This window comes from Lithobates pipiens, unplaced genomic scaffold, assembly GCF_037356315.1.
Source record: "Lithobates pipiens isolate NorthernLeopardFrog02 unplaced genomic scaffold, aLitPip1_a1.2 Scaffold_19, whole genome shotgun sequence".
NCBI classification, from domain to species: domain Eukaryota; kingdom Metazoa; phylum Chordata; class Amphibia; order Anura; family Ranidae; genus Lithobates; species Lithobates pipiens.
In genome coordinates this window covers 474503669-474526691 of record NW_027507764.1, presented here as the reverse complement: position 1 = coordinate 474526691, position 23023 = coordinate 474503669, and positions in this window count along the sequence as shown.

The following is a 23023-nucleotide window of genomic DNA, read 5'->3' as shown; positions in this document are numbered from 1 at the left end:
TCTGACAGAAGGGCATCCCAGAGCTATATGACCATGTTCAGCGGCAAGTGAATGTATCTCTGGCACACAGTGTCGGTGCCAAGATACATCTGACCACAGACACGTGGTCTAGCAAACACGTGCAGGGAAGGTATATCACTTTTACTGCCCACTGGGTGAACCTTCTGATGGCCGTCACGCATGTAACCCGTGGCACCCGTGTAGATTTGGTTTTACCGCCACGGATTGCATGCAGGCCTGGCTCTTCTTCTCCTCCTCCTCCTACTCCATCCTCCTCCCTCTCCTCCTCGGCTGACTCCTCCTTTTCCGCTGCTAGCGTCTCTTACGCTGCGCCGCCCAAGCTCCCCAGAACCTATTCGACATGCCAGGTGAGACGTTGCCATGCCGTGCTGCGTCTGTTGTGCCTGGAAGCCAAGAGCCACACCGGCCCGGCACTTCTTTCAGCTTTGCGTTCACAGGCAGATCAGTGGCTAACACCTCTCAATTTGACAGTTGGTAAAGTGGTGTGTGACAACGGTGCCAATCAGCTTAGCGCATTGAAACAGGGCAAAATTACGCACGTGCCATGCATGGCACACGTCTTAAACTTGGTCGTGCAGCAATTCGTTGTCAAATACCCTGGGGTCCAGGACATCTTGCGGCAGGCAAGGAAAATCTCGGCCCATTTCAGAAGATCTTACTCGGCCATGGCTCGCCTTGCTGACATTCAGCGGCGACACAATCTGCCGGTCAGACGTCTTATTTGCGATTGCCCGACACGATGGAACTCAACCTTCTATATGCTTGATAGGCTGCTCCAGCAGAAACGTGCAGTTAACGTCTACCTGTATGAACTCTACGGCAGAACAGGTTCTGGGGAGCTGGGTTTTTTTTTACCGTGCCAGTGGCTGCTCATGCTCGACGCATGCAGACTTCTGCGGCCATTTGAGAAGATCACCAAACTGGTCAGTCGCAGCCATGGCGCCATCAGTGACATGGTACCTTATGCCTTCTTTATGGAGTGTGCATTGCGTTGTGTCATTGATCAAGCTGTGGAGGAGCAGGAGCGGGAAGATGAGGAAGTCGCAATGCTGGATGAATTCCCAGGGGGGACTACTCTATCTGAGACAAGTCAACAACAGGAGTCTGAAGAGGAGTCAGAGGAGGATGGTGCCGGGGCGGATGAGGAGGAGCAAGAAGAGCATGCTTTAAACCTTTCTGGGATCCCTGTTGTTGTGCATGGATGGGGAGAGGAGAATGAAGAGGACGACATTATCCTGGATGATGAGCAGGAGCCAGGCCACCCCACCGCTTCCAGTTTAGTGAAAATGGGGGCCTTCATGCTCCAGTGTTTTAACAGGGACCCCCGTATAAAATGCATAAGGGTCAAGGACCAGTACTGGGTGGCAACGTACTTAGACCCCCAATACAAACACAAAATGGCGGAAATGTTACCGCCGTCACAGAGGGCTGGCAGAATGGAGCACTTCCAGGCCTTGCTTCGAGAAATGCTGCATTCTGCTTTTGCGTGCGCTGGCAGAGGAGCAATTCCCAATCCCAGAGAAGGAGTTGCGGGTACCAATCCAACAGCGCCTGCAAGAAGAGGCCGGTTTGAAGATGTGTTGGTGACTTCTGATATGAGGTCATTCTTTCAGCCGACCCATCGACAGGTGTCATCCGGGTCCAGCATCAGGGAACGCCTAGACCGACAGGTGTCCGACTACATCGGGTTAACGGCCGATGTGGATGCTCTGAGGAGTGATGAACCCCTGGACTACTGGGTGGGCAGGCTTGACCTCTGGCCAGAGCTTGCCCAATTTGCAATCGAACTGTTGGCTTGCCCCTCGTCCAGTGTCCTGTCTGAAAGGACGTTCAGCGCAGCAGGGGGGATCGTGACCGATAAGTGTACTCGCCTAGCTCACGACAGTGTTAACTACCTCACATTTCTAAAAATGAATGAGGCATGGATCTCGGAGGAATTCAACACATGTGATCAGTAGACCATGTATATGTCTATAAATGATTTTTTTAATCGAGCACACAGACCTTCTTTCTTCATTTGGTTCACTTCCTTGTACAGAAAAAGCACACGTACTATATGCCCATACCCTCCTGTTTGAAGAGGTTGAGCGGTGTCATATTTTTGGGGCCCAGCAGCAAGTTGCTGGTATCAGTGCTGCTGTTAGTGCTCTCTATCTCGGTGCTGTTGCTGACTTCCTCCTGGGGCTGTACCTCTGCTGTGCATATTATGAGGGGCTCCCACCATCCCTGTGCTATGCTCATTATGAGGGGCTCCCACCAACCCTGTGCTATGCTGACTTCCTCCTGGGGCTGCTTATTATGAGGGGCTCCCACCATCCCTGTGCTATGATGACTTCCTCCTGGGGCTGCTTATTATGAGGGGCTCCCACCATCCCTGTGCTGTGCTGACTTCCTCCTGGGGCTGCTTATTATGAGGGTCTCCCACCATCCCTGTGCTGTGCTGACCACCCTCCTGGGGCTGTACCTCTGCTGTGCATATTATGAGGGGCTCCCATCATCCCTGTGCTATGCTCATTATGAGGGACTCCCACCATCCCTGTGCTATGCTGACTTCCTCCTGGGGCTGCTTACGGTGCAGGTGTCAGTGCTGTATATCACGGTGCTGGTGTCAGTGCTTTATGTCACGCTGCTGATGTCAGTGCTCTCTATCACGGCGCTGGTGTCAGTGCTCTATATCACGGTGCTGGTGTCAGTGCTTTATGTCATGCTGCTGATGTCAGTGCTTTATGTCACGCTGCTGATGTCAGTGCTCTCTATCACAGTGCTGGTGTCAGATCACTCTATCACGGTGCAGGCGTCAGTGCTGTATATCACGGTGCTGGTGTCAGTGCTTTATGTCACGCTGCTGATGTCAGTGCTCTCTATCACGGTGCTGGTGTCAGATCACTCTATCATGGTGCAGGTGTTAGTGCTCTATATCACGGTGCTGATGTCAGTGTTTTATGTCACGGTGCTAATGACAGTGCTCTCTATCACTGTGCTGGTGTCAGATCACTCTATCACGGTGCAGGTGTCAGTGCTCTATATCACGGTGCTGGTGATCATCTCCTGCACCCTCTTCTTTGCCTATTCTGACCTTCCCTCTCCTCCATTGCCTTCATGCGCTCCTGGGTCCTGAATTGTCAGAATTTCACATATAAAAAAAGAATGCTTGTAGTTGTCGATCCCAGATTCACCTCATGCATGTATTATGTCATTGGCCATGTGGTGGGACTATGTGTGCACAGCTAGTAATTATTTTGTGGCTGCAAATATGACCTGTAGGTTTGTAAAGTTCGCCTCCCATTGAAATCAATGGGGCCCGCCGCAGACGTTACGGTTCGCAAACTATCGGCCGCGTTCGCGAAACGTCCCGTCGGAAGTTCGTCCATCACTAGTGATGACGTCAGTACATCACTCCATCCTAAGCGTTTCATTACACGTGACAAAATGTATCATATAACGGCAATGTTGAGTTGGTTGTAATTACCACCAGTTTACTTATCTGCGAACTGAAGGTAATTATTTTGGAATCAGTTGCAGCCATAGTGAGAAATTCTAAAAAGGACATTAGTACGAACTACCTGTATTTGGCACACATGTCACTATTTATACAGAAACTCACTCAAGGCATTCACGAATTAGGTCATGTTAAAGGGGCCATACCACCAGAAAAGTGAAATTACTGTTTAATTGAACTCCCCTGTCTGTGTTTGTTTGCAATTGGGATCTGTTTATGAGTTAACTTCAGTCACTGGACACTGACTACATTGTACTGGTGTTTAGGTGGTCCTCACCAAATTATTTTTCATGCAATTTCTGAGCCACAAATATGAATGTAAGGAAAGAAAAAAGATAACAATTAAACCATATTTTTGTGTTGTTAGCATTATTTTTGCATTAGTGTTTTGTGTGAACGTGATTACTGCCCAAATTAAAGGGGTTGTAAAGTAATTTTCTTTTTTTTAAATAACAAACATGTTATACTTACCTCCACTGTGCAGCTTGTTTTGCATCCGTTTTTGGGCCCGGACCTGCTCTTCTGGGGTCCCTCGGCAGCTGTCTCTGCTCCCTCCCGCAAGTATTTCTCATGTTCATGTGAGCTCCCTCGCACGGTGAGAAGCACTTGTGGGCACGCTCCCGCGATACAGCCGGCAGCTATAGCCACTCGCTGTATCACTCGGCCCCGCCCCCGGCACACCGCATCATTGGATGTGATTGACAGCAACGCGAGCCAATGGCGAGCAACTGCCTCTGAGGTACAGGTGGACTTTAAACAGATAAGATATGTTATCCATTGGAATGATGACACATCTGGTCAATCTGACGAATGCTCCTTGGCCAACTAAGGCAAAGGTGGACTTCAAGCAAATGTAGCTGTATGTCTAGGCTTAGTATCAGACAATTATTATTTCAGTCAGTTTGATCACAGTAAAAGCATTTGTTTTCTTTATTCCCTTGTCTACTTCTGACTCTGACGAGCACAATTGACATAAAATCTTGGCAGCCATGTCAGCTAACCTCAAGTTCAGGACCACTCAAAAGCTGGATGATCATTGTAGCATTAGGTTTTCACTTTAGCACACCTCCTATGGTAGTGTCTTGAATGCATAGCGGTTTCTTCAGGGCTTAAAAGAGAAGTATGTTTTTGTTTTTTTTCCTTTTATACTTACTTAGGTGGATGCAACATGGGACCGATGCTGCATCTGTCCCCCGGTGTCTCTACACTGAGAACCTAGCCATTGAACACTGCAGATGGCTTAGTTCTCACAGATCCCAAGAGGAGAGCTGCTGACTGTCGATCAGCAGCTCTACTCTCTGCTCCTCAACGCTCACTGGAGCACTGAGCTGTGTAGGGGAGGGGATCGGCCATCTCAGTCTCTCAGTGGCTTGCTGAGAGACTGAAACAGGCATCAGTCCAGGCATCTGGTGGATCCAGATGACATCAGCAAAGAGCGGACTTCAGACCGATATCTGCTGAAAATGGGTCATAGGAGTGCAAAATGAATTGCACTTCTGTGACCCATATGAGAAGCCGAGCCAAACGAGCATAAGCTCGACTTCATCTTTAAAGAGAACCTGCCATTGTGGAGGGAATGAGTCGCCTTTCTTTGGTGCTGGCATTGAGGGATGGAGAGATTTAAAATCCACTATGCTAGGGTTGCACCAATACCGATACCAGTATTGGTGCTGATACCAAGCATTTGTATGAGTACTCATACTTGTGCAATAGTTTCAATACCTAAAAATGATACCTTTGTGGTGCGATTTAAGCCCATACACAATGAATAGGCTCAAATCACACTGCAAAGATTCACATGTGATTTGAACAGCAATGCAGTGCAATTCCTGTCAGAATCACCTGCAGTTCCCCCACCGCTCTTGTGTGAACCCAGGCTTATCATAGTGACTTAAGCCTGGGTTCATATAGGAGCAGTGGGAGAATCTGCATGTGATTAGGACAGGAATCCCACTGCATTCCTGTTCAAATTGCATGTGTGATTTGCACCCATTCATTTTGTAGGGGCTTAAATTGCACCCCAAAGCATAGGTGTGTACAGCCTCTTGTATTAGTGTTTGCACTCGAAGTTTAAACATATATATATATATATTACATTATATATTATCATTACATCAGGGTCCCCAGAGACCCCCCCCCCGTCAGTGGGGTCACCAGAGAGCTTGTCACATTACCTGCCACAAGATCCAGCTTGTCACTTGCCACATCACCTGCCACCAGATGTGGATTGTTACATACAGAGAGGCTAGGGTATATAGAAGAGAGGCTAGTGTATACAGAGAGGCTAGGGTATACAGAGAGGTTGATTATACAGAAGACAGGCTAGGGTAGTACAGAGTCCCATCCCCCTCCATGATCTGCACCCACCTTCTGCCTCCGTAGCTCAGGAGCTCCTGTGAAAAAGTACCTCCCGCTTTCACACTGATCTCCTGGCTCTGGCTATCAGGGAAACTTCACGTGCAGACTCAGTGAGAATGCAGTGGCTGTGTGGGACAGTGCAGTGTCAGCCAGCTCGTGACACTCTCATGTAGGGAAGAGCCGAACACCCCCCGGTTCGGTTCGCACCAGAACTTTCGAACGGACCCCAAATTCGTACGAACTTTAGAACCCCATTGAAGTCTATGGGAATCGAACGTTCGAAATTAAAAGTGCTAATTTTAACGGCTAATATGCAAGATACTGTCCTAAAAAGGGTTTGGGGACCTGGCTCCTGCCCCAGGGGACATGGGTCAATGCCTAAAATGTTTTTAAAAATGGCCATTTTGGCGGGAGCACTGATTTTAATGACGATTAAAGTGAAAAAAAAAAGTTAAATATTCCTTTAAATATGGTGCCTGGGGGGTGTCTGTAGTATGCCTGTGAAGTGCCACGTGTTTCCCGTGTTTAGAACAGTCCCTGCACAAAATGACATTAAACGGAAATAACATCATTTAAAACTGCTTGCAGTTTTAATGTTATATCTGGTTCCTGCAATATGGTTGAAAATCATTGAGAAAAATGGCATGGGTAGCCCTCCCTGCCCATTACCAGCCCCTTTGGGTCTTGTACGCATATTAAGGGGAACCCAGTACCCATATTAAAAAAAGGAAATGCGTGTGGCCCCCAGGCCCTATTGTCAGGAAGATCCTCCTCACGGACGTCCGAGCGGCGAAAGTCGCAGAAGATCTCTTGCCCAGTTCCAGGAGCGTTACCGCGATCGGCGGTGCACGCGTGCACGTGCGCGTGCGGCCGTTTGACGCAAATTGGCACCAATAGCGCTATTTAAACTGGATCCATGCCTCACTGCCTTGCTGCCTGATCAACAGCGTTCCTGTGCGTCCTGGTGATCCGTATTTGAATCTGAACCTGAACCTGTACCTGTATCTGTACCTGTACCCTGATCCGTATCGAACCCGGCTTGTTCCCGACTCTGCTGTTTGCTGCCTGCCCCCGACTTTGGCTTGTACCCGACTACTCTTCTGGATTCCGTTTCTGTACCTGATCTGCCCGCCTGTGCCTGACCTGGACTGTTACACCATCCGTCAACTGTAAGTTGCTTGCTGTTGTACTACAGGACACCTCCCAGTCCTCCGCAATATCTGGCTGTACTCCTTCTGCGTTTGTAGCCTTCTACCTCTGGCCGCAGACTACTGGACTCTTGCGCTTCCGCTTATCCATTACACCTGCATCCGTTGTTGGACTACAATACCCCTCCGTTGTTTGTCACCTCCTGTAATCACTTGTATGCCGTTGCTGGACTACCGGAACCCTTCTGCTGTCTGCTGGAACTTATCTCACCTTTGCCTGCATTCAGACACTGGACTACAATACACCTCCTCCTTCAACAGTCTTCTGCCACTACCACCTGCTATCCAGTCAGGCACTTGTGCCCCTCTGTGCTCCTGAGCCCCTGTCACCACTACCAGGGTCTCTCGAGTCAGAGGTCTACGAGAGGCCACTCCCTGCACTCCGGGCTCTGCTTAAAGGTACGTGACAGTATCAGGCAGCCATGTCTGAGCCCACGCAGGGAGATTCGGCCATGGATGATTTATGCCGTCATCTTGCTGGACTTACCCAGGCTGTTAAATCTCTACAAGAAGGCTATTCTCGATTGGAAGAGCGTGTCCAGGTCTTATCTACCACAGGCCCTACCGTGTCGGGAACTTCTTCTGCGCCATCAGTGGTTATGTTACCCCCTGAACCCAAGGTCCCAACTCCGGAGAGGTTTTCGGGAAATCGCAGCAAGTATAGAGCTTTTCGCAATGCCTGTGAATTGTTTTTTGCACTTCAACCCAGAACTTTCTCTCTAGAATCCACTAAGGTGGGTTTTGTTATCTCCCTTCTACTGGGTGAGCCCCAGGCTTGGGCCCACCGCCTTTTGGAGCAAAAGGAAGCCTGCCTTAATAATCTGAATACATTTTTTCAAGCCATGGGTTTGCTCTATGAGGATCCTCAACAGGCGGCCACAGCGGAAGCAGCTTTATATTCTCTTCAGCAAGGCCGCAGAGCGGCAGAGGACTATGCGTCTGAATTTCGGTGCTGGAGTTCCGATACTACCTGGAACGATGCCGCTCTGCGATACCAGTTTCGCATGGGACTCTCTGAACCTCTAAAGGATGAATTGGCCCGGGTGGGTGTTCCAGCAACTCTTGAAGCCCTTATCAACCTCTCCATCCAGATAGACAGACGCTTGAGAGAACGGAGAACAGAACGCACTGCCGGGCCGTCCCGACCAGTCTGGATGTTACCCCGTGTACCTAATCCCCCTGCACATCCTGCTGCTGACACGCCTGAACCCATGCAACTGGGCTTACTTAGACCAACGCTCACCACCGAGGAACGACAACGCCGGCAGCTCAACAATCTGTGTCTTTACTGTGGAGAACCCGGACATTACGTGAGATCCTGTCCTGCCAAATTCCGTAAGCATTTTTCTGTATCTTCTCCTGTTTTACCTGCTGTGCCTAGTAATGCTACTCACCTGGCTGTTCCCGTCTCTCTTCAGCTACCCGGAGGGAACATTCAAGTCCCCGCAATAGTTGATTCTGGAGCGTGCAGTGGATTTATGGACTTATCGTTTGCCCAAAAGTTCCAAGTGCCCTTACGGCCCAGGGCGAAAGGGTTGTCTGTACACCTTGCTGATGGGTCAGCTATCAAATCAGGACCAGTGACACAAGAGACATGTCCTTTGACTGCTACTATTTCCGGTAACCATCAGGAACAACTCTGCCTGGACATTATTGAATCTCCCCTTTTCCCTATCATACTGGGTATGCCCTGGCTTCGGGCACACAACCCGCAAATAGACTGGTCCACCGGAAACATTTTCTTTTTCTCCCCCTATTGTCGTCAACACTGCTTTCAAGAATCAACTAAGGTTTCACCCCATTTAATGTGTATGGAGACCGATGTTGAGACTCGCCAGCACGTTCCTGAGACCTACCATGACTTCCTGGACGTGTTCAACAAGAAGGGGGCAGAAACACTTCCCCCTCATAGACCCTACGATTGCCCAATTGAGATCCTTCCCGGAGCCGAAATCCCTTTCGGGAGAATATTTCCCTTAACAGAAGTGGAATTGGAGACTCTCAGGACTTACATTGATGACAATCTGAAAAAGGGGTTCATACGTCCTTCTACGTCCCCAGCTGGGGCAGGAATCTTTTTTGTAGAAAAGAAGGACCATTCTCTCCGCCCTTGTGTTGACTACCGGGACTTAAATAAAGTTACAGTCAAGAACCGGTACCCACTGCCTTTGGTACCCGAATTATTCCAGCGCCTTGGATCAGCTAGTATCTTCACAAAATTGGATCTTCGCGGAGCCTATAATTTGGTCCGTATCTGAAGCGGGGACGAATGGAAGACTGCCTTCCGCACCCGCTTCGGACATTTTGAATATCTCGTAATGCCCTTTGGGCTATGTAACGCTCCTGCGACTTTCCAGCATTTTGTGAATGATATCTTTAGAGATTTTCTCGACCTGTTTGTTTTAGTATATCTGGACGACATCTTAATTTTCTCCCCCTCTCTACCAGCTCACAGGGAGCATGTTAAGAAGGTTCTCACTCGGCTTCGCCAACACGGCTTGTACGCAAAACCTGAGAAGTGCGAGTTTGAACGTCGCAGCATTCAGTTTTTGGGGCTGATCATTTCGGTGGATGGAATCAAGATGGATCCGCAAAAAGTTTCGGCCATCCTGGACTGGCCAGCCCCTACTGATAAAAGAGGAATTCAACGCTTTGTGGGGTTTGCGAATTTTTATCGAAAATTCATCAAGGGATTTTCTACAATCATCGCTCCAATCACCAGATTAACGAGACAAGGTATCAAGTTCCAGTGGACTCCGGAGGCACAGGCCGCATTTTCTTCCCTTAAAGAACAGTTTGTGTCAGCATCTGTCCTGAAGCATCCTAATTCTGCGCTACCCTACATCCTTGAGGTGGATGCATCCGAAGTTGCAGTGGGAGCAGTCCTTTCTCAGAGACAGGGCCCAAAGGCTTTATTGCACCCAGTGGCGTTTTTCTCACGTAAATTGTCTGAAGCGGAAAAGAATTATGATGTCGGGGACAGGGAGTTACTCGCTATCAAAGCCGCACTTGAGGAATGGCGCTATCTCCTGGAGGGAGCAGCCCATCCCATTCTGGTATACACCGACCACAAGAACTTAGAGTATTTAAAGACTGCTAAGAGGCTGAAGCCGCGTCAGGCCAGATGGGCACTGTTCTTTACAAGATTTTCCTTCCACATAACCTATAGGCCCGGATCAAAGAACACCAAACCCGACGCGCTATCCCGGATGTTCAGCGAACCCGAAGTTCCTCAACCCACAGACACCATCCTTGCGCCCGGAAATTTCCTTATGCTCCAGGAAGATCTTCTATCCCAACTTAAGCAGGCTTCATCTTCAGCTCCACATCCCTCAAACACCACTTTACTCTCTAGCAATAACTTGTTATGGCATGAAAACAAGATCTACGTGCCCCAACAACTACGGGTTGCTGTTCTCAAGTCTTGCCACGACCACAAATTGGCCGGTCATTTTGGGGTACACAAGACCGCCGAACTTCTCCAACGCACCTTCTGGTGGCCTCAGCTGCTAAGAGACTGTAAACTTTATGTTGAATCTTGCATTACCTGTACCCAGAACAAGAGTAGCAAGACAAAAGCCTGGGGATTGCTGAAACCACTCCCCATCCCGGAAAGGCCTTGGAAAATGATTTCCATAGACTTTATTGTAGAATTACCACCGTCAGAAGGCTTCACCACTATCCTTGTGGTGGTCGACAGATTGTCCAAAATGGCTCACTTTCTGCCCATGAAGGGTACACCCTCTGCCCCTGAGACCGCAAGGATCTTCATTAAGGAGATTGTAAGACTCCACGGTATACCTGCGAACATTGTTTCCGACCGAGGGGTACAATTTACATCAAAATTTTGGAGAGCTTTATGTAAGTCCTTGAAAATTGGTCTTTCATTCTCGTCTGCCTATCATCCCCAGACCAACGGCCAGACCGAACGAACGAACCAGACCCTTGAGCAATATTTGCGGTGTTATTCTTCTTTTTCGCAAAACGATTGGGTATCCCTTTTACCACTTGCCGAGTTTTCCTACAATAACTCTGTTCATTCTGCAACTAATCAATCTCCCTTCTTTGCGAACTATGGTTTTCACCCTCAGTTCCTATCAGCCAATATCCCAGAATGCACGGTTCCAGCAGTTCAAGAAACTTTGGACTTTTTCTGCACCAATAACAAATTGCTTCAAGAAACGATGGCAAGAACTCAAGAACGCAACAAAGCAGTTTTTGACAGAAAGAGGAGAGGGGAGCTCGACCTAAAACCCGGAGATTTGGTTTGGTTATCTACTCTGAATCTAAAATTAACATGCCCATCTAGAAAACTGGGCCCAAAATTTGTGGGTCCTTTCCCAATTTCCAGGAAAATTAACAATGTGGCTTATGAGCTGAAATTACCAGAATCGATGCGTATTCACCCGGTGTTTCATGTGTCCCTCTTAAGACCTTCAATCCAGGATCCCTTCACCGATCGGAACGTGGGCCCTCCTGAACCTGTGCTTATTAATGGTGAAGAGGAGTTTGAAGTAGAAGCAATTTTGGATTGCAGAAAGAGACGCAACCAGGTACAGTATCTGGTGAAGTGGAAGGGGTATGGTCCAGAAGAGAACTCCTGGGAACCAGAGACTGGCATCCACGCCAAGAGGTTGGTTCTGGCATTTAAAAGATCTCACCCAGGTAAGATGTCCCAGTTGGGCATCCGGAGGCTGCCCATTGGGGGGGGCAATGTCAGGAAGATCCTCCTCACGGACGTCCGAGCGGCGAAAGTCGCAGAAGATCTCTTGCCCAGTTCCAGGAGCGTTACCGCGATCGGGTGCGCGCGCGGCCGTTTGACGCAAATTGGTGCCAATAGCGCTATTTAAACTGGATCCATGCCTCACTGCCTTGCTGCCTGATCAACAGCGTTCCTGTGCGTCCTGGTGATCCGTATTTGAATCTGAACCTGAACCTGTACCTGTATCTGTACCTGTACCCTGATCCGTATCGAACCCGGCTTGTTCCCGACTCTGCTGTTTGCTGCCTGCCCCCCGACTTTGGCTTGTACCCGACTACTCTTCTGGATTCCGTTTCTGTACCTGATCTGCCCGCCTGTGCCTGACCTGGACTGTTACACCATCCGTCAACTGTAAGTTGCTTGCTGTTGTACTACAGGACACCTCCCAGTCCTCCGCAATATCTGGCTGTACTCCTTCTGCGTTTGTAGCCTTCTACCTCTGGCCGCAGACTACTGGACTCTTCCGCTTCCGCTTATCCATTACACCTGCATCCGTTGTTGGACTACAATACCCCTCCGTTGTTTGTCACCTCCTGTAATCACTTGTATGCCGTTGCTGGACTACCGGAACCCTTCTGCTGTCTGCTGGAACTTATCTCACCTTTGCCTGCATTCAGACACTGGACTACAATACACCTCCTCCTTCAACAGTCTTCTGCCACTACCACCTGCTATCCAGTCAGGCACTTGTGCCCCTCTGTGCTCCTGAGCCCCTGTCACCACTACCAGGGTCTCTCGAGTCAGAGGTCTACGAGAGGCCACTCCCTGCACTCCGGGCTCTGCTTAAAGGTACGTGACACCTATATACTCAGAACAGCAGTATACAGGCGGTGCAAACAAGACAGGGACTGTGTAGGTGTGTTGTGTTAAGTTGAATCTGTTTGTAATTTTCAACTGGTACATTTTTAAAGTGTAGCTCCAGTCAAAAAAACTATTTTTAAGCTTTTTGGAAAACATAGGGAAGGGTTATCACCCCTGTATAATTTGTTTTGTCGTACATCTTTTTTCATCTCACTTGCTGTTGTCTCCTTCCGTTTGCAAGTAGGAAATGTTTGTAAGTTGGATGTTTGAAAGTAGGGGCCTGCCCTATATGCTCTGCAGAAATGGCGGAACAAGGTGTTGGTTTTGCCACAACATTGTAAGCCCTCAAAGTGACTCTTGGTGGGCGCTGGAGCGCCCTGCTGTGAACGATTATATCAAGAATTGTAATTCCATGCCATTGTTGAACAGTGGTTGAAAAATTGACCTTTGGTGGTTGTGGTGCTGGTGCCACAACACTATAAGTCCTCACAGTTACTCTGGGTGGGCACAGGAACGGGCCCTCCTGTGAAATATTATATCAAGAATTGTAATTACATGTCCCTGTTAAACAGGGGCAGAAAAATTGGGCCTTAGGCACTGGTGCTGGTGCCACGACACTGCAACCTCTCCCATATACTCTAGTTTTATTGCAGGAATTAGCCCTGCTGCAAAGCATTGCATCAAAAATTGTACTTAAACGCCCCTGTTAAACAGGGGCAGAAAAATTGGGCCTTAGGCACTGGTGCTGGTGCCACCACACTGCAACCTCTCCCATATACTCTAGTTTTATTGCAGGAATTAGCCCTGCTGCAAAGCATTGCATCAAAAATTGTACTTAAATGCCTCTGTTAAACAGGGGCCGAAAAATTGGGCCTTAGGCACTGGTGCTGGTGCCACCACACTGCAACCTCTCCCATATACTCTAGTTTTATTGCAGGAATTAGCCCTGCTGCAAAGCATTTCATCAAAAATTGTACTTAAACGCCCCTGTTAAACAGGGGCAGAAAAATTGGGCCTTAGGCACTGGTGCTGGTGCCACCACACTGCAACCTCTCCCATATACTCTATTTTTATTGCAGGAATTAGCCCTGCTGCAAAGCATTGCATCAAAAATTGTAATTAAACGCCCCTGTTAAACAGGGGCAGAAAAATTGGGCTGATGGCATCACCCAGAACCAGAAATGTTCTTCCAACATATCAGCGGAGGAGGAAGAGGATAGACAATCAACATAACAGGACAGTCACTCAGCATCAGCATAGGCAGTCTTGAAGGGATGTGATATTTCAAAAAAAATTATTCGGTTACATCAGCTTCAGGTGCTTGGTAGCTGTGGGTGATCCAAGACTGATTCATCTTGATGAAGGTCAGTCGATCAACTGATTCGGTGGACAGGCGCACCCTGTGATCGGTAACAAAGCCACCAGCAGCACTGAAGGTGCGTTCCGAAAGATCGCTGGATGCAGGACAGGCCAGTAGCTCAATTGCATACTGTGCAAGCTCTGGCCAGTGATCCATCCTCAAGACCCAGTAAGCCAGAGGATTTTGGTGGGAAAGGTGTCCAAGTCTGACCTTGCCCCTGGGTATTCCTGCACCATGTAAATCAGACGCTGGCGATGGTTGCTGGAACCGATCATACCTTGGGGCTGCGGACTAAAAAATTGTCTGAAAGCATCAGTCAGACGGCCACCTTCTCCACCGCTCCTTCTGACCAATGCCTCAGCAACACGTTGTCCAGGACCAGGAGTTTGTAACCTCCCAGTCTCTGGGAACTCATTGCACAGACCTTTCTGCAAGGCCTCCCGGAGATGTCTCATCCTCTGCTTCCTCTGCGATGGCAAGATAAGGTCGGCAACCTTACCCTTGTACCGTGGATCAAGGAGTGTGGCCAGCCAGTAATGGTCCCTCTTCTTGATCCGAAGAATACGAGGATCCTTCCGCAGGCTTTGCAGGATCAGGGAGGCCATGCAGCGTAGGTTAGCTGAGGCATTCGGTCCGGAGTTCTCTGGGTCACTAAGGACAACATGATCCGCAGCTACCTCCTCCCAGCCACGTACAAGTCCATGTGTTTCTTGGGACTGTAAATCATCCCTACAAGACTGCTGCTGCTGCTGATGCTGAGTACCAGCCTCCACCTCCATGCTGACACAATCATCCTCCTCCTCCTCTTCCTCCTCCTCATCCTCTTCCTGTGTGATGGGTGGCACAGCAGGAACACTGTCTGGATAAAGGGGGCCTTGAGAGGCAAGGAAGTCCTCCTCTTCCTGCCTCTGTTCTGCCTCAAGTGCCCTGTCCATTATTCCACGCAGCGTATGCTCCAAGAGGTGGACAAGAGGTACAGTGTCACTGATGCATGCACTGTCACTGCTCACCATCCTTGTGGCCTCCTCAAACGGTGACAGGACAGTGCATGCATCCCTGATCATGCCCCACTGGCGTGGTGAGAAAAAACCGAGCTCCCCTGACCCTGTCCTGGTGCCGTAGTCGCACAGGTACTCATTGATGGCCCTCTGCTGTGTGTGCAGCCGCTGCAGCATGGCCAACGTTGAGTTCCACCTGGTGGGCATGTCACATTTAAAGGCGGTTCTTGGACAGGTTCAACTCCTTTTGGAGCTCAGCCAGAAGAGCACAGGCATTAAATGATCGGCGGAAATGCACACAGACTTTCCTGGCCTGCTTCAGGACATCCTGTAAGCCGGGGTACCTGCCCAAGAACCGCTGCACCACCAGATTAAGGACGTGAGCTACACAGGGCACATGGGTCAGTTGTCCCTGTCGGAGGGCGGAGAGGAGGTTGGTGCCATTGTCGCAAACCACCATTCCTGGCTTAAGCTGGCGTGGCGTCAACCACCTCTCGGCCTGCCCCTGCAGAGCTGACAAAACATCCACCCCAGTGTGGCTCCTGTCCCCCAAACAAACCAGCGCAAGCACGGCATGGCATCGTTTTGCCTGCGTACTTGAGTAGCCCCTGGAACGCCTACGGAGCACCGCTGGTTCTGAGGATAGAGCACTGGAAGAGGCCATGGAGGAAGAAGAAGAGGAGGGGGTGGAGGAGAGAGGTGTGTCACAACCAATAGTAGCATTTTGGAGGCGTGGTGGCGGAACAACCTCCAACACTACTGCACCTTGTCCTGCATCCTTCCCAGCTGCCAGAAGAGTGACCCAATGGGCCGTGAAAGACAGGTAACGTCCCTGTCCATGCCTGCTGGACCATGAGTCAGCGGTAATATGCACCTTACCGCTGACCGCCCTGTCCAGCGAGGCAAGGACATTGCCTTCCACATGCCGGTAGAGAGCCGGAATCGCCTTCCGTGAGAAAAAGTGGCGTTTAGGGACCTGCCACTGAGGAACTGCACATTGTACAAACTCACGGAAGGGGGCCGAGTCTACCAACTGAAAAGGCAGCAGTTGAAGTGCTAGCAATTTAGCCAAGCTAGCATTCAACCGTTGGGCATGTGGATGGCTGGGAGTGAACTTCTTTCGTCGGTCCAGCAGCTGGGGCAGGGACATTTGCCTGCTATAATCGGACGTGGGTGTACTGCTAGCAGAGTGCCCGGAAGCACTTGGCTGTGACACACCTAATTCTACACCTTCATTCCTCTCAGAGCAGGTTTCAGAGAGGACTGAAGGTCTAGTGGGGTTGGAGATGTCAGCTGATGAGGAGCAAGGAGAGGTCCGCTTTGTTCTTTGGTGTGGGTCTTTGAGGTACGCTTGCCAACGAGCTGCATGGCAGGTCAACATATGTCTGGTCAAGCATGTGGTGCCCAAGCGGCTGATGTTTTGGCCACACAAGATACGCTTGAGACATATGTTGCAAATAGCAGCGGTGCGATCTGATGCACTCGTCTCAAAAAAGGCCCACACCAAAGAACTTTTAGAATAACGCGCAGAGGCAGCGCCCTGCACAGGCGGAGCTCTGCGGTGTGATTCAGTCGGTGTGCTGCCCCTAAGCTGGCCCCCGGAGGGCATCCTGCCTCGTTGGACATGTGCCTCCTCCTCCTCCTCTCTCCTACCAGGCACCCACGTGGAGTCAGTGCCCTCATCATCCCCTCCCTCTTCATCGCTGTAGCAAACCTGGCAATATGCTGCAGCTTGTGGAACATGACTGCCAGATTGCTGTCCTTCTTGAGCATCCCCTCTCTCTGCATTCACGCTACTGCCTTCCTCTAGCTGAGTGTCATCATCAGAGCCTACAAAACACTGGGCATCCTCCTGGAGCATGTACCCAACACTGTGCTCAAAGAGTTCAGGAGACTCCTCAGGAGGACGTGGTGGGTCTAGGGAAGGAGTCACTGATGATGACATTGAGACGAGGGAAGACGATGCGTTGGCAGCTGTTTTGCTAGTACCCTGAGACTGGGTGAGAGAGGATGAGGAGGATGAAGAGGGCTTGGTCATCCACTCTACCAAGTCATTGGCATGTTGCGGTTCAACATGTCCAGCTGCCGAAAAGAAGGACAAGCGTGTCCCATGGCCACGTGCTGATGACAATGCACCGCATCCACGACCAGCACTGTTGTCTCTAGACACAGAGCCTGCTTGCCCTCTTTTATCGGCTCGCGCCTGTCTGCCTCTCCTTGCTGGCCTTCCAGACATGGTAATGGCCTGAAGGGAGTTGGGTAAAACAGCAGTTGGGTAGTGTATATTGTGCTGGAGGCACACAACACCCACTAACTCCTGCAGATGCCTTTATTATAGAACACCAGAGATAAAGGGGTATACTGTAATGGAGTCACACAACACCCACTAAGCCCTGCAGATGGCTCTATTAGAGAACAGCAATAAAGGGTAGATACAGGTGTATATTGTGCTGGAGGCACACAACACCCACTAACTCCTGCAGATGCCTTTATTATAGAACACCAGAGATAAAGGGGTATACTGTAATGGAGTCACACAACACCCACTAAGCCCTGCAGATGGCTCTATTAGAGAACAGTAATAAAGGGTAGATACAGGTGTATATTGTGCTGGAGGCACACAACACCCACTAACTCCTGCAGATGCCTTTATTATAGAACACCAGAGATAAAGGGGTATACTGTAATTGAGTCACACAACACCCACTAAGCCCTGCAGATGGCTCTATTAGAGAACAGCAATAAAGGGTAGATACAGGTGTATATTGTGCTGGAGGCACAAAACACCCACTAACTCCTGCAGATGCCTTTATTATAGAACACCAGAGATAAAGGGGTATATACAGATGTATACTGTGCTGTGCTGGAGGCACACACAACTTCCAATAACTCCTGCAGATGGCAGATGGCTCAAATAGAGAAGAGCTATGTAGGTGGATATAGCGGTGTGTACTGGGTACAGAGCACGCAGACAGCACGCACAAGCTCCTAACACTGCTGACTGCAAGCTCTATTATAAAAGATAGATCACTAGCTATATAGGTGAGGTGAATATAGCGGTGTATACTGCGGTCAGGGCACGCAGAGAACAACCACTACAGAAGAGCAAGATTGAAAATCGGCCGATAACGATCGGTATATACTGTGTTGAAGGTACACAGAACACCCACTAACTGCTTCAGACGCCAACACACTACACAATGGCGGCCTTATATAGTGTGGGGCGTGTACTACACAGCCTGAGCTATGATTGGCCACAGGCATCTTGCCTGTGGCCAATCATGGCTCTCCTCGCTGCTGGCGCTGTGATTGGCCAAGCATGCGGGGTCACAGTGCATGCTTGGCCAATCATGAGCCAGCAATGCACTGTGATGATGCAGTGCATTGTGGGCCGTGAGCGCTACACGAATTTGGCGCGAACGCCCCATAACGTTCGGAATTCGCCGAACGGGTGAACAGCCGATATTCGAGTCGAACGTATGTTCGACTCGAACACGAAGCTCATCCCTACTCTCATGGTAGGGCCAGCTCTGGACTCGGGACTATGGGCCCCTGATTTGGGGCTCTAGCCTAAATAGTCACGCCCTAACGGCGCCACTGCCAATAGGACTATAAAGTAAGTTCCCTGTGGTATTTCAAAAAACATTCTGAAGGAAACTACTCACCAATAGGCAGTTAAATCTTCTTTTTAAATTGTAGCCTAACCTCTGAGTGAATACTTGATATAGTTTGCTGTTATTTACTTCTATTCTATTCTCTCCATGCTAAAACATAACAGGCTGTGTGTCAAGGATGAAAACCTTCACAGATGCTGTCCTGTCTGCTGCTTGAGCTCAAGGAAAGAACACATCGGCCTCTATAGAGGCTTCACAGCTTGACATTGGGGTATCTTTTTATCTGACAGAGAGAGAATACTAATGACTAACAGCACAAAACTGCTGAAGAAATACCAATTTTCTATTGTAATATCTTATGAGGAAAGATTCGGATTCTTAAGACCCGTGCAGATATATTGCGGCAGGGCGTCTCTCCTGTGCAAAATCACTTACAGGTACGTGATTTCATGCTCAATGCCGGCGACCCATGATACTGTGATTGGACACAGCGGGAGCCAATCAGTGGGACCCAGCGAGCATTTTGAGGAGAGGCAGGACAGCGCTCTGCCTATGTAAAAAAGAGAGACTGCTGTCCTGTCAGAGGGGAAAATAGAGATCTTGTGCTTATGCTAAGTAAGGACATGGATCCCTGTTTTCCTCCAGTCAAAGCACATCCCCCCCACAGTTAAATAGCACTCATAGGGAACACAATTAACCCTTTTCTTGCGCGATAACTTTTGCACAAACCGATCAATATACGCTTATTGGGATTTTTTTACTAAAATTATGTAGCAGAATACATATTGGCCTAAACTGATGGAGAAATTCGGTTTGTTTATTTTTTTTACTGGATATGTTTTATAGCAGAATGTAAGAAATATATATATTTTTTTCAAAATTGTCTGTCTTTTTTTGTTTTTAGCGCAAAAAATAAAAACCACAGAGGTGGCAACCTCATCAAGATGTCCATCCTCCCTAAATGTTTGTACTTATTTCAGGCATTGCCGATCAAGATTGCACCCCAATACTTTAAGCAGGTAAACTCCCTTTTTATTAAATTTATAATGACTAACTCCAAACCCAGGCTACGCAGACGCTATCTAACACTGCCTAAACATTTTGGAGGGTTGGCCCTCCCAGATCTATGTAATTATTATGGGGCAGTACACCTTGGTAGAATCATAGATTGGAACCAACATAGCAAGTCTAAACTTTGGATCCAACTAGAACAAGCCCAGGCGGTAGTCCCGTTAAAGGGGGCCCTCTGGTGCTTTGACCGATTACCCTCAGACCTGACTTCCCATCCCGTCATTGGCACAATCCTTTGGGAAGGAGCAAAGAGCATACTCATAACCCATCTTTCCACCGATGAATCTCCACTTTATCCAATACTGGGAAGCCCAGCATTCCCTCCGGGACTGGAACCTTTGGAATACGAGACACTTGCATCGACAGGAATAGATTGTGCCTCTCATTTTTTGGAGGGCACTCAATGTCCCTCACTTCAAACCTGACCAGTGACAGTGGACGCTTTCTCCTTCTATTTTGGAAGGCGATCTGTCTACACCACCTCCTACATTCTTTCGCGAACCCGGTACATTTTAATCGAGAACTGACGACCTTTGAAGAGTACTGCAGAAATGAGAGGACCTTGCCTCAAATACTATCCAAAACGTATGCGTTACTCAACTCCCCCCCGTCACAACCTGACTTGCCCTTTATGTAGAAATGGGAGACTGATCTACAGTGCTCGTTTATAGATGCCCAAAAATAGACGATAATTCGATTTTCCTTGAAACCGTTGATATGTACGAAAATCCAGGAACTTAATTACAAGATCTTGACCAGATGGTGCTACACACCTCAGGTACTACATAGATATTTTCATGCTTCAACAAACACATGTTGGAGATGTCAGACAGACGTGGGGACACTGCTTCATATTTTCTGGTCCTGCCCCCTACTACAAAACTTTTGGACGACAGTTAGAACGATCACCCAGAAATGTACTGATCATGTGATTGGTAATGATCCAGCTTTTCTCCTGCTGCATGCCACCTCGATCCCAGCACAGAGCTACAAAAAGTTAATAATACGACAACTGCTGAATGCCGCTAAGTCTTGCATTCCCCTACGGTGGAAGTAAAGTTCACGCCTGTCAGTCAGACTGTGGATGTGCAGAGTGGAGGACATTAAAACATTGGAAGATTTAGTCCTCATAGTGCAAAATAAACAAGAAAGGCATTCTAAGGCGTGGAGGCTTTGGAACATCTTTATTCTTTCCGACGAAGGAATAGCCCTGCTTAACTCTTTAACTGGCACGGTGATACAGCCCTGAAGGTCGCCACAGTTGACCCACAGCCCTGGGTCACCCTACCCCACTCCTTTCCCTCCCCTTCCTTCCTTTTCCCTCTGTCTTCTTCTCTAATAACTCTATCCTTTCTGTTTCGTTCTCTCAAGGATCATATTGATCTCTTTTTTGGGTAATCTTTTAAATTTTATGGGTTATATTTATATATATATTCATATATATATATATATATATATATATATATATATATATATATATATATATATATATATATATATATATATATATATATATATATATATAAATACAGTGGTGTGAAAAAGTGTTTGCCCCCTTCCTCATTTCCTGTTCCTTTGCATGTTTGTCACACTTAAGTGTTTCGGAACATCAAACCAATTTAAACAATAGTCAAGGACAACACAAGTAAACACAAAATGCAATTTGTAAATGAAGGTGTTTATTATTAAAGGTGAAAAAAAATCCAAACCATCATGGCCCTGTGTGAAAAAGCGATTGCCCCCTAAACCTAATAACTGGTTGGGCCACCCTTAGCAGCAACAACTGCAACCAAGCGTTTGCGATAACGTGCAATGAGGCTTTTACAGCGTCCTGGAGGAATTTTGGCCCACTCATCTTTGCAGAATTGTCCTAATTCAGTTACATTAGAGGGTTTTCAAGCATGAACGGCCTTTTTAAGGTCATACCACAACATCTCAATAGGATTCAGGTCAGGACTTTGGCTAGGCCACTCCAAAGTCTTCATTTTGTTTTTCTTCAGCCATTCGGTGGTGGACTTGCTGGTGTGTTTAGGATCATTGTCCTGCTGCAGAACCCAAGTTCGTTTCAGCTTGAGTACACGAACAGATGGTCGGACATTCTCCTTCAGGATCTCTTGGTAGACAGCAGAATTCATAGTTCCTTTTATCACGGCAAGTCTTCCAGGTCCTGAAGCAGCAAAACAGCCCCAGACCATCACACTACCACCACCATATTTTACTGTTGGTATAATGTTCTTTTTATGAAATGCAGTGTTCCTTCTATGCCAGATATACTTGGACACACACCTTCCAAAGAGTTCCACTTTTGTCTCATCGGTCCATAGAATGTTGTCCCAAAAGTCTTGGGGATCATCAAGATGTGTTGTGGAGAAATTGAGATGAGCTTTGATGTTCTTTTTGCTCAGCAGTGGTTTTCTCCTTGGAACTCTGCCATGCAGGCCATTTTTGCCCAGTCTTTCCTGATGGTGGAGGCATGAACACTGACCTTAACTGAGGCAAGTGAGGCCTGCAGTTCCTTGGACGCTGTTGTGGGGTCTTTTGTGACCTCTTGGATGAGTCGTCGCTGCGCTCTTGGGGTAATTTTGGGCGGCCGGCCACTCCTGGGAAGGTTCACCACTGTTCCATGTCTTCGCCATTTGTGGATAATGGCTCTCACTGTGGTTCGCTGGATTCCCAAAGCTTTGGAAATGGCTTTATAACCCTTTCCAGACTGATAGATCTCAATTACTTTCTTTCTCAATTGTTCCTGAATTTCTTTGGGTCTCGGCATGATGTGTAGCTTTTAAGGATCTTCTGGTGGACCTTACTGTGTCAAGCAGCTCCTATTTAAGTTATGCCTTGATTGTGAACAGGTGTGGCAATAATCAGGCCTGGGTGTGGCTGAGAAATTGAACTCAGGTGTGGACAACCACAGTTATAGTATGTTTTAACAAGGGGGGCAATCACTTTTTCACACAGGGCCATGATGGTTTGGATTTTTTTTCACCTTTAATAATAAACACCTTCATTTACAAATTGCATTTTGTGTTTACTTGTGTTGTCCTTGACTATTGTTTAAATTGGTTTGATGTTCCGAAACACTTAAGTGTGACAAACATGCAAAGGAACAGGAAATGAGGAAGGGGGCAAACACTTTTTCACACCACTGTATATATATATATATTTTTTTTTTTCCTCCCCTCTTCTCCTTTCTCTAAGTACTGGTGCATGAGAATTGGACAGTGAAATTGAATCCCTAACTATTGGGACAAGGTGATATGTTCTGCCTGACCATACTAGAGTAATGGTAAACGTTAGAGGCAGAGGCTGAAAGGATGGTCACAAGTCTTAT